At 38.7% G+C, this 11,418-nt stretch overlaps 1 protein-coding gene across 13 annotated transcripts in view; it reads left to right on the forward strand.

The window, feature by feature from the left end:
- LGSN (lengsin, lens protein with glutamine synthetase domain) overlaps positions 1-11,418 on the forward strand; it is a 126,456-nt gene that overhangs the window by 43,904 nt on the left and 71,134 nt on the right. For 5 of the 13 annotated variants that reach the window (XR_013928350.1, XR_013928351.1, XR_013928352.1 and 2 more), the window contains one exon: positions 1-1,209. This exon is cut by the window's left edge. The exons of 7 other annotated variants lie outside the window; for them this stretch is intronic. The gene's annotated coding sequence lies outside the window, so the exon portion shown is untranslated. Of the gene's footprint in view, positions 6,791-11,418 lie in introns of those variants that run through there. One more of the 13 variants, XR_013928358.1, reaches the window with a different exon arrangement.

Consider the following 11,418-nt stretch of genomic DNA (forward strand, 5'->3'; position numbering starts at 1 on the left):
TCTGAACCGCTAGTGATTGTTTCTACAGAGCAAGATATGCCTCAGAGTCCACATGTCCAGTAATCTGCCTGATTTCCAAGCAATATTATTTAATAGCACTGATGAAAACCAAGTAGATTCCACAAAGTAATGATTACAGTTTTTAAATCCCTTGTAGCAGTCAAGGAGGAAGAACGCTCCTTTGCAAAATAGGCATAAAAAAAGAGAAAGAGCTACACAGGTTGAAAAAAATAAAGGAAATTGTTTATTATCAGCATGAAACTTCAGTAGCGTTGTCTTTTCTGAACTCAGCTATGAGTTTTCAATGGTTTCTAAATCCTCCACTATGTTCAGGGGGCATGGTACTGGAAGGGTCAAGGCCCATTCCGTAAGCACCAGAGATACTTATCTGAACAAAAGGGGCTCCAGGATGATTGTGGGATGGCTGTGAGATAAGGAGGCCTCGAGAACAAGGAAACTGTCCTAAGTACTAGATACTTAGCTGAACTAAAGAGGCTTGGGGTGGTTGTGGGATGGCTGTGAGATAAGGAGGTGCCTGGATAATCTCACTGTACAGATGAATAGTGAATGCTGTACCACTTATCTAAAGGATGACGCACCTATGTTTAGTTTAAGCTGGGAGAAGTCCAAGGACATTGCAACATGACGGATGCACAGACTGCTAAGTCCTTGGTTGGTTATCTTTAAAAGGGACATTTTGTCTTAGATTCCTGTTGTACATGCAACGTGGCGAAGATGGAGACTTTAAACATGGCTGCTAAGGAATAGAGCCTGCATAGAGACAACTCCTCAAGGACATTGTCCAGGCACAAGATATGTGAATGTTGTTAACTTGAAGATATACTAGGTCCTTGAATGGAATGTGCTAATTGTCCAGGTGTGAGATATGTTAATGAGTTCCCCTAAAGTTAATGAATAGACATGAGTGACTTGTATAAAGAGGGGGCTGAAAGGTTCCCTCGGTGTGCATGGCTTTGGTGGAGGGATCTCCCATGCACCCAGCGCTGCCAAATAAAGATACCTCCGCTCACTCGAATATTGGTAACCGATTCTTCAAATCACAGACCTGTGCACCAGAAAGCTAAACAAGTTACAAAAGAATGGCAACAACAGAAGACTCTGACGACCACTCAGAGACTGCCGGGAAAGACCACTGCGCACGCGGACCGGACGCTTGCATACGTGAGCAAGTTCCAGGAAATCTCACGTGTATGTATAACTTTACGGTATATATATAGCCTCTGAAATTTGCCAGGAGCACTTATAGCGGCACTATCCCCAATGCTGCCCTAGCGCTGCCACGAAGAATGCCTTGCTTAGTAACAGTCTGCTGTTACTTGTATTCTGTCGGACTCCTTACCCAGCCGCCTCTAGCATCCCACCTCGGCGAAGTTGGAAAGCAAGGGGGTATAAACTAAAGCGTTAGTAATAAAAATGTGAAAGGATCTCTGCTTCTGTTTTTGCATTTTCCTGCCTAGCCTACCACCTTCCCTTGGCTATTTAACAACACAATGCCTTCTTAGCTGTTAGGAAAACACATATTAAAAGAATAGGTAAAACTCCAGTTCAGCCTTGTCACTGAAAGTGATGAAGTCCATTGACATGGGCTCCATTGATACTCTCTACGCTAATGCCTGTCTCCTCACTTGCTCTTGTTTGTATTAAAGCTCTCCCATAGATCCTGAAAGGAGAAACGACCTGAGGTTTTAATCCCCTAGACTACGTAAAATTAGACAAGGGCTCCAGGTCCTGAAAACTGGTAGGTGCAGGGAGTAAACCTTGACAGTATCAATAATTTTCAGAAAATTACTCTCCAATTACGTTACTAAGGGTTTACAGAAGCACACCCCAAGACCTTGCTCACAATGAATGCTTGTCAGTGCAAGCATTATGATGTACCCCAGTCCATGTGCCTTGCTAATGAAAAGAGGGCTGCGATATACTGAATGAGGGTCCTTTGCGTTTGGAGTTTTAATTGTAAATTTGGCTTTAGGATACGATCATCTCATTTCTGGGAATCACACTGACCCCATCGATTGTATCACACAAAACAACCATCAAATGACAAGAGCTTCTACTCATTGCCAGAGTTGGGACAGCATCAAGCCAGTAATTTCACCACTATCTTGCAACCACTGTACAACTGCTGATTAAAAGTCCAGCCATTACTTTTGTTCTAAAATATGCTCACTTTAGAACAGGAGTGAAGTTCATACTTGCAATGAAAAAACAGTTGAATTCTTGCATCAGAGTGTGAGAACAGCTTTGTTAGATCAGGACAAACATCTAGCTCACCGATCTGTCTCTGACAATGGCTATAGTAGATACTTTGGCAAAGACAGTAAACTGACAAGCACAGAATTATTTTTCCCATGGTTATACCCTTATAACTTTTAGCAATCTGAAAGTTGGGGACTTTCAGAATGGAGGTCTTCCATGATTTTTTCCATTGATTTTGTCAAACTGCTTTTTGAGCTCATTTATACTTTTGGCATCCACAACATCCTGTGGCAATGACTGCTACAATTTAATTATGTGTCACATGAAAAACACTTCCTTTTATTTGTTCTGAACCAGTTGCCTGGTAATTTCATTTTGTTCCACCTTGTCTTTGTGTTATGGGAAACAGTGAATAGTTATTCCCTGTTCACCCTCTCTATGCGTTTCACAGTCTCAACATACTTCTTTCCAATTTCCCCATATTTATTTATTTTCCATGCTGAACAATCTTAGTTTATTTTATCTCTCCCCATGTGGAAACATTCCAAATCCCCAGTTACACTTACTTTCTGATTTTACTGTGTTTCTTTTAGGTAGATCTACTGTACCTTATTTCCATTTGATTCTTTACTGTTTTAATAATAGTTCTTGCTATTCTATTTTCTGTTTCGATCACTTACAAACACTGAAAAGATGCTTTCAGAGAACTTTCCACAAGATCTACTTCCAGGATCACCTTCCTCATGGTCATTTGAAATCTAGCATTATGTCTGTAAACTTATGGTTTGTTTCTCTTCATGATAATAGCTATGAATTTGCATTCATGAAGGATGAATTTTATTTGCTCCTCTATCATGCACATATTCTGTATCGTAACACCATTCTGCAACTTGTCCTTTTCAGTTCCAGCGCTGACTCTTGTAATTTATTTTGTACCATTTTGGAGATTTTTTTGCCTCACTATTTACCCCTTGCCCAGGTCATTTATTAAGTAAGTATACATTTAATATCATATCTCTAAACACAGATACCTAAGGGATTCTGCTGGTACTTTCCTTCTTTCTGAAAAATCTGCTGTTTATTCCTAATCTTCATTGATTGTTCTTCCACCATTTACTAATCCACGAGAAGACTTTCCTTCTTTCTCTCTTGACATGGAACTATTTTAAAAAAGAGCCATCATCAAAGAATCTTTTCAAAATCATCTTGAAAACCTAGATTAATTGATGAGTTTCAATAATAATTCATTAAGGTAATTATTGCTTATGATAATAGAAATAGTTTATAGTTCACTAATTAGGGGTTAGGGTTCAGCCATGCTTATGTTGCTGAAAAGTCCAGACTTGACATCTGTCAATGTCTAATCTATAATGAAGAAAAACTCAGGGAAGTAGAAGGAAGCTGGTTTTTGAGTCTTTCCAGGGAAAGTTTTCAGTTGACCACCTTTCTGTGGTTCCAGCAGAGGACAGTGGGCTGAGCAATACTCCAAACTCCATGTTAAAATTGACATGGGAGGATGAAAGCTGGAAAGTATATTATTTAAAATCAATATTCAGGTAGCTAATGTCTAGACATCCACAGTAAATACCAATTTAGACGACTTAGATACCACTGTAACCACAGGTAAGAGTCAGTATGCATTTTACCACAAACCTTCACTAATATGTCTTGATTGTGAAGGCAGAAGTAGTTTCTTAAGATAGAATAACTTCATGGAAAGGTACTTTATACCTCAGCAAACTCAGCAAACTTACAGGAAGGTAAGCTGAAATGGGATTTTGATGAATCTCTTCCCATTTTCTTGGACACCAAGACTACACTTTCTATATTTTAGAGTCTTGGTTCCACAGCATATTGTATTTCCCCAACAGAGACATTTTTTCTCCTGTAGCTCTCTTTCAGCCTCTTTTTTGCTCCTTAACCTTATAGGCTAGACATACTGGTGAACATTGATAACAGTGATCTGTATGGGGTTGTGGGATAACAGAGGAGAGATTTCACAAAATGTGAATGTATATAGTCTTAACTGTAGGAAACAGGAACCGAGTGTATCTCAGATTTGCTGTGTGAAACTCAACAAATCACGGAATACCTCAATTTAATCAAAGGCAGATGCAATCTTGCCAGACTTTTCTTTCCAATTTTACTGGCTGATAGCCATTTTTAACTGCAAATCAGACATACTTTAATCTCTGAGCAATAGACAAAATTTATTATGACCCATCTTTAGAGTTATTGTGGAGACTGAAGTTTCTTTGTCTGGGAAAAGATGTCAGAATATTGAGTGTGGTGTCTGTCAGATATCAGCTGGTTGTGAGCAGAAATGTTTATGCTTGGCTGAAAAATGAAACTCAGGGAAGGTTTAGATGGGCAATGGGAATTGGAGATTGCTTCATAAGAGATGACATCTTAGAAGAGCAAAGCAGTTTTAAATATGTTACTGGCATGTTCTTAAAGTGTAGGCTGCTAAAATAGACAAAAACTGAGGGTTTCAAAAGCTGAAATTTGATATGGTTTGTAGAAAAAGATACGTCTGAGTAGAAATATGTAATAAAGCTGCATTGCTTCTTAATCTACCATCCAACATAAAAGAAACATAAACAAGTCTAGGTGTTTATTCTTCATTAACTCCATTGAACCTCTGGAGTCTCATTATGTTTGTGTTTTGCCCGTTGCTCTTCAGTTATACACCTAAACTTGGACACATATGACTCAAAGTCTTGTTATGTAAGACAGAAATTCATTACAGGAATAGATCAGAATTGTTGACTTCAAGTCAGCACTGAATTGTAAGATTAGAATAATAAAAATAAAAATTCATAAGACAAATTCTTTAGCTTTTTCCACAGACAAGGACTTACTGACAGAGTAGTATCCTTGTTTAATAAGCTGTCTGACACATGTAGACTGTTGCTGTTACCAGAGTAATCCTGTTTTTCCAAACATATTAATTGTTCAGATATTTCACAAATAATGGCAACACAGAATTTGTGAGCTAAAGTGCTTTCTTCTGTGCTGTATCCAATATTTTTCTAGTCACTGTGTTTAGCAACCAGAAAATTACCATCTGAATTTCCTACCAGTTTGTTTTTCAACCACTGTGTGAGGAAATTCCCAATTCTGCCCATTCCTTATTCCCTAAACAGCCCTGGCCAATATGCACAGAAACTTCTTTTTCCTGTTAGCATAGAGTGTAGAGGTTACAGTCACAACATATTGTTTCAGCTGCCTGGCTGAAAGACAGGCTTAGTTATGAAGAGTATAGTGAAAGGGGAAAACTAAATTTTATATTTTCAATAGAATTTTCATTTAATCAGAAATCACACTAAAATTTATTAAACTTTCAGAATTCACAGACTTTTCAGTTATCAATTTGTAGTCCTTTCCATATGTGTGAAGAGCAATACAAACTCATGAAAAACTAAAGAAACCAGGTTATTAAACACTGCATGTACATATGGTTCTTCCTGAAATGAGAGTAAAGAAAGAAGAGGGGAAAAAAGGAAGTAGGAGGATAAAGAAATACTAGGAAACAACATAATTTGCTGAAAGCTTTGTGGTATCTCAGGCGCAGATTCCTGAGCTCATACGTAAAATCCCACATTTAGAAAACCGGCTGAGCTTCCTATTAGAAGTGATTATTATATCTTGCAGCTACCCTTGTATTATTATTTGCATAAGGATTATAAAGAAGGGTTATTTCTTTGTGAAAATCTGGACTAAGGTATAATAACTCAGTTTGATTTCTTGACTTTCAGTGCAGTTTCCGAAACTGCTGAAGCTGGTAGAAAAGAACTCACACATGATATGTTCTTCCCTTGAGACAACCCATGTTCATTTAAGAAATGCTTAAGTCCCCGCCTATGCACCGTGGAGTCTTGTTTGCCTCTCATTTAGCACAGATGGCAACACTGCCTTGCACAGCCTTTTGGGAGGCAGAAAATAGGCATCTATACCGAATTCAGAAGCAAAACAGAAAAAAAATATTTTTGATTCATTCCAGGGAAAAATTTTGGAGACCTGTAAGTATTCACATATATTTTTCCCTCAGAAAAGTATACAGAATCCCACAAGTTTATATAGAAGAATGTTTTCTAACCCCATCACATGCTCAAGCAACTCAGCAGTTTACTCCTCTCCAGTAATTTGAATCTAAAACAGAGTAACTTTTGCCCTTGTTCTGGTTAGTGGTATTTTTGGAGGATACAAGCTCACTTTAGGGATTCCTAGTTTCCTTAATGTCATCTGACAACCATGATTGTGCTGGCCTGGACTCTAGAGCTACTCCTTTGATCTGCTTACATTTATTAGTGAGACTGATGCCCAGTCCTGAGATTTAAACTATATTTGATACTCCTCCTGCCAAAAGTTACTTTGCTGCAATAGAACCTAAGGCATTAAGGATCCAAAAGCCTTGCTTCTGACTGGGATTTTCCTCCTTTTGTGAGGAGCAGTGCAGTAAGCTCCTTGTCCTTCAGTCAGGCACAGCTGCTATGGATAGATCAGACCCATTTAGCATTTGGATGATATGTGGGAATAAGGCCAACACATATAGGAACACAACACCATAACATAAGTAGACGTCCCAAGAGAAAAAGTCAGAATTACCGTATTTCAGATTTCAGGGCATTTATTATTATTAATATTGTCCTATAAGTTGTTATGGGGCTGATGCTGTTTAGACTACGTCTAAAAGACATACAAATCCCAAAAAAGAATAATACCTATCTCTTCTGCTGCAGCCTGCTTTCAGCAAAGTGTGGACAGGGGTATGAGTGACAAGTCATTGCGCAGGCCCTTTGTGGAAATAGCATTTGGAGAAGAAAAGCAGACCATTTCACTGGGCTGTGAAGACAGCACAAGAGAGATCTTGACCCAGTACAGTAGTAATTAGGGCATGCACTGTGAGGACAGTGAGCTGGATTTTGAAACATTTCTGTGGTCAATGTTGATATTAGAGAATCATAGGTAAAATACGTGAAACACCTCTGGATAAGGATCAGTACTTAGAGCTCCGTTTACTCTCCTATTCACCCAAAAGAATGTTTTTTGCCTAATTTATCATGTCCCTCTTGCATTTGTGCTGTGTGGCCAAATGACTTATATGTTCTGTGCACAATGACAGTTGCAGCAAAAATGATGGCAAGTACCATTTTTATCCAGTTAGTCCCTTGTCTGGTGTTTAAGGTCCAATCCAAAATTCTTTGGGCTTAAATTTCCTCAAGTAGCAGAGTGCTGAGGTTGCACATCCACTTTGCTCAAGATGTGTCATCAAATTGATGTTCATGCATAAAATTTAAAGGACAGCTCTGTGTCCTCATCCTTAATTTGTGTTTTAAATATAGCCTTCACTGACAAGTCCTTAAAAATGTGGCTTTAAAAACAAACCCTCCACAGATAAGTCTGAGTTTCCAGTCTCTGGGGACAGCTGAACTTAGCAAGGTTTAAGAAAGGTACCAAACCTGCAAAAGAGAGACCAGCCCCCTCCCCTTTTTTAAGTGATTCCTTTTGGCTGACTTTAGAAAACTTCTTTTTAACATGTGCATTATAGGGGGAAGTGATTCTATTATTTATATTCCTACCTCTTTCTACAGGCTATTTACAAAATCAGGGTATCTAACAGAAGGTTATGTGGTGACCAGATACTTAAGTTAGACGTTGCGGTGTTTATTTTATTAAATATTTTCTGCACATGTTAAAGTTTTGTGACTAATATATATTTCAATCATATTAATTGTAGTGAATTTAGAAACACCAAGAGAATTACACAGAGAAAAAGGATTTCAGAAAGTTAACTTAATGCAGTGAATTACAAAAATACCAAGGATAAGGGCCTATCTTTGACTCAGGGGTTTTGTTTGGCATTTCACATAGAAAGAAAGGATCACATCAGAGCTAAGTCAGTCAGAAGGCACTCTTACAAGATGCCATGCACACTCCTGCCAAGGTCAGCAACCTACACAAATTAAGTTGAAAAAAAAAAAAAAAAAGCTACAAAACTCTAATCCATGTCAAATGAGCCTAATAAAACAAAGGTTTTGTAAGCTTCTTTTTCCCCCCATAGTCTAATTGAGGATTGATTTGTGTTATAGAATATTTTCCAATGGACAGAAAAAAACACTCTATTGATTTGTTACCACATCTTACTGTTTTTAAATATTTCAGGTGGGTGGCTGTTACTTTGACACCACAGCAGGCCTGTCACTGAGGAGCCAGTCTCTGGCAATTTTCCATCATGTAATGTGAACCAGAGTTGTTTTTGACCTCTGAAGAAAAAGTAGAGGTTTCCAAAGATTTAGAAAAATATTTTCAGCCATATGGACTTGGTGTACAGCCTGGCCACCAGCTCTGTGCTTTGTTCAGTGGCACAGAAACTCTGGCGTGGAGGGACTCACAGTGGGCAAGTACATCCCCTTGGAGTTTCCCAGTCCTGAGTTCCCGTTGAAGGAATACCTACCTTTGCTCAGAAGCCTGGGAATTAGAGCACCTGCCCAGGAAATTAAAGATCTTGGTCATCACCCTTATTCTGGGAGATGCTGAAACCATAACTTGTCTCAGAGTCTGGGGAGCACCTGGCTGCTGGATAATCTACAGTGTGGATGAAGCTGGATCACCGTGCAGAAAAGACTGCAAAAAGATTCATGGAGCCAGGAAGAGAAAATCTCATGGGGAATGTGGAAATGCCCGTTTCAATACTGTTTGTGCTTTTTATCCCATGTGTCTTAAATGCTGCATGGGCAGATCTCAGACCAGGAACCAGAATGAGCAGCAGTGTCTCAGAAAGCTGCAGACACGTGAGCCCTCTTGTTTGCTCTCTCAGGTTAGCGCACACTGTAAGGCACCAAATGTGGACAAAGTAGGCATAGACAAGGGCCTGAGTGTCCCGTTCCAGCCCAGCAGCTGTTACAGCAGTTGCAGGTGAGGGATTCTTAGCAGCATGAGAGGTCACTTCTAGTGCAGGCACATTCAGCCCCCAAACCCAGACTGTAGGTAGGTGGGGTCGATTTCAGCCGCTGTGACTCTAGTCCACTTGAATTTGTCCATGAACTGTCGTATTTCACAAACTATGTGTAATATCGTTGGACTTCATTGAAGCCCATGGGGAAAATATTGTGAAAACAGATGTTAAAAATGTAGTTTATTACAGATGCAGGCCTATTAAATTGAAGGACATTAAGTGGTGAAATAAATTATTAAGAAAAATCAAAATTAACAGACAATTGCAGGCATTCTCTTGGGGAGAAATCTATTTTCTGCTTAGCCACAAGCTCAGCAATGGTGAGATATGATCCATTTAATGCAGTTTGAAATGTAAAAGCACTTGTACTAGGTCATGCGGTACGAACTGTATGCTCTAACACTGCATTCAAAAATAAATATTGCAGTGTTGTACAAGAACCACATACACAACCTTTTCTTCTGTAGGAAAATTCAGCACCCCTTTTTATAAAGAACTGATTTTATCACCTCAGAAAATTCTTCTAAAGCTAGTCACAGTTAGGATTTTGCAAAAATACTTGTATGTGCCCTCATTAGCAAGCTAAGAGGTGCTCCTCCTTAGCATTCAGAACCAACTCCAACACTTCGGTGAACAGATTAATAATGAAGAGAAAATGGAAGAAAGCAGCTTTCTCTCCTTTAAGAGATTGTTTAGATATGAAGAGATTAATAGTAGTCACTGAGGGATCTGAACAAGAATCTATCTTCAAAAACTTCCTAGGTCATAATGGCATGAAGAAATCAAAGCCAGATTTAAATGAAAATTTTGTAGTCCTATGGGCAGCTCCAGGTCCTAAGATCCATGAACCCTCACATTTTAAATCCGCATCTGAATCTTTCACAGTGCAGACCCAGGCTGACGTAGCAACCTTCCATTTAATGCAGTCAAACCAGTCTTGGAATCTACATTTTGTTAGGAAAAAATGAGGTTTGTACAATTGTGTGTGCTGAGGTTATTCTGCATATATGGTGATTTTCTGAATCCTCCCTAATAACGGGAAAGTCCTGTCTGATTTCTTTTACATTTGGCAAAAGGGTAGAGATCTCAAAAATAATTAAGGTCCAAGTTTTATGCAAATAATGAACAATTAGAGGAGAGGAAGCCTGTTAATTAAAGCCTGCAGCAGAAATTTATACTGCATTAGAATGTGCATGAAAAAGCCTGGAGCCTGAAATGAAAAACTTCATTCGGACAGCACAGTTTGTGAAAAGCAGTGCTTCAAGCGCTCACATCTGGCCAAAGTCAATCAAGTACAAGGCACAGATTTATAGGAAACCAAGCTTTAGTAGCTTCAGTGTTCAGGAAGAGATTTGTTTTACTTAGTAAATAATTTATTCCTTCATTTTTTTGCAGTCTGCTGTGCCTCTGATTTTGGCTGGATTTGGGAGCAGAAATGCAGTAACACTGTGAGAAAGGCTAAGGCATTTCTGAGCCAGTCTAAAGCAGAAAGTCTGGGCAGTCATTTGAAAATAAATTTTGTTATGAGATTTGCAGCCCAGCTTCTAAATAGAATAGGTTTTGATAATAAGCATCCATTATAATGTGCCTTGTTCCAGTTTTTCTTTGGATCATTTCTAGATGGCTGTCACCTTAGTATAAGATAAATTAATTCTAATAGTCTAATCTAAGACTTTTCTCTTTCCACAACACATCATTTACAAAGAACCCCCTTGTTGCTAGGGCTTAAACCACTTTGTTGCTTCTTCACATCTCTGATTGAGAAAAAGATTTTTCCTGATCACTGCATCAGAATCTCTAACTGTTCGATTATGTGTGAGAATGTCTGCAAGGAAACTGTGCATATGCGTTTAGGCTTCATGAAGCAAAATCTATGAAATTATGGGGCTCTTTCCAAATGTTTATGTTCAAGGAAGCCAACGTCACTGAAGCCCAACCACAAGAGTGATCAGTGTACTTTATGAGTGTGTCAGTATGGCAAATGTACAATGGAGTCACAATTTTTTTTCTCCTTTCTCCTCTGTTTTTCTGCAATACATAATAAGTCAAATGTAATGTTTCTAGCATGCAAATGGTAGCCTCAGTAGCTACTCTTTAAGCTTAAGAATATTTGGAGCGGGATTTCCTAAAAGGCTTCATAGAAAAAAAAGGCTCATTGTTCGGAGGCCAATTCATCTTTTGGTTAAGACTGATCAAAATAGTTTATACAGATTTTCATAAGCTTTTTGCTCACACTGTGT

The sequence above is a fragment of the Falco punctatus genome (genome assembly GCF_963210335.1).
Source record: "Falco punctatus genome assembly, chromosome: 5".
Lineage (NCBI taxonomy): Eukaryota > Metazoa > Chordata > Aves > Falconiformes > Falconidae > Falco > Falco punctatus.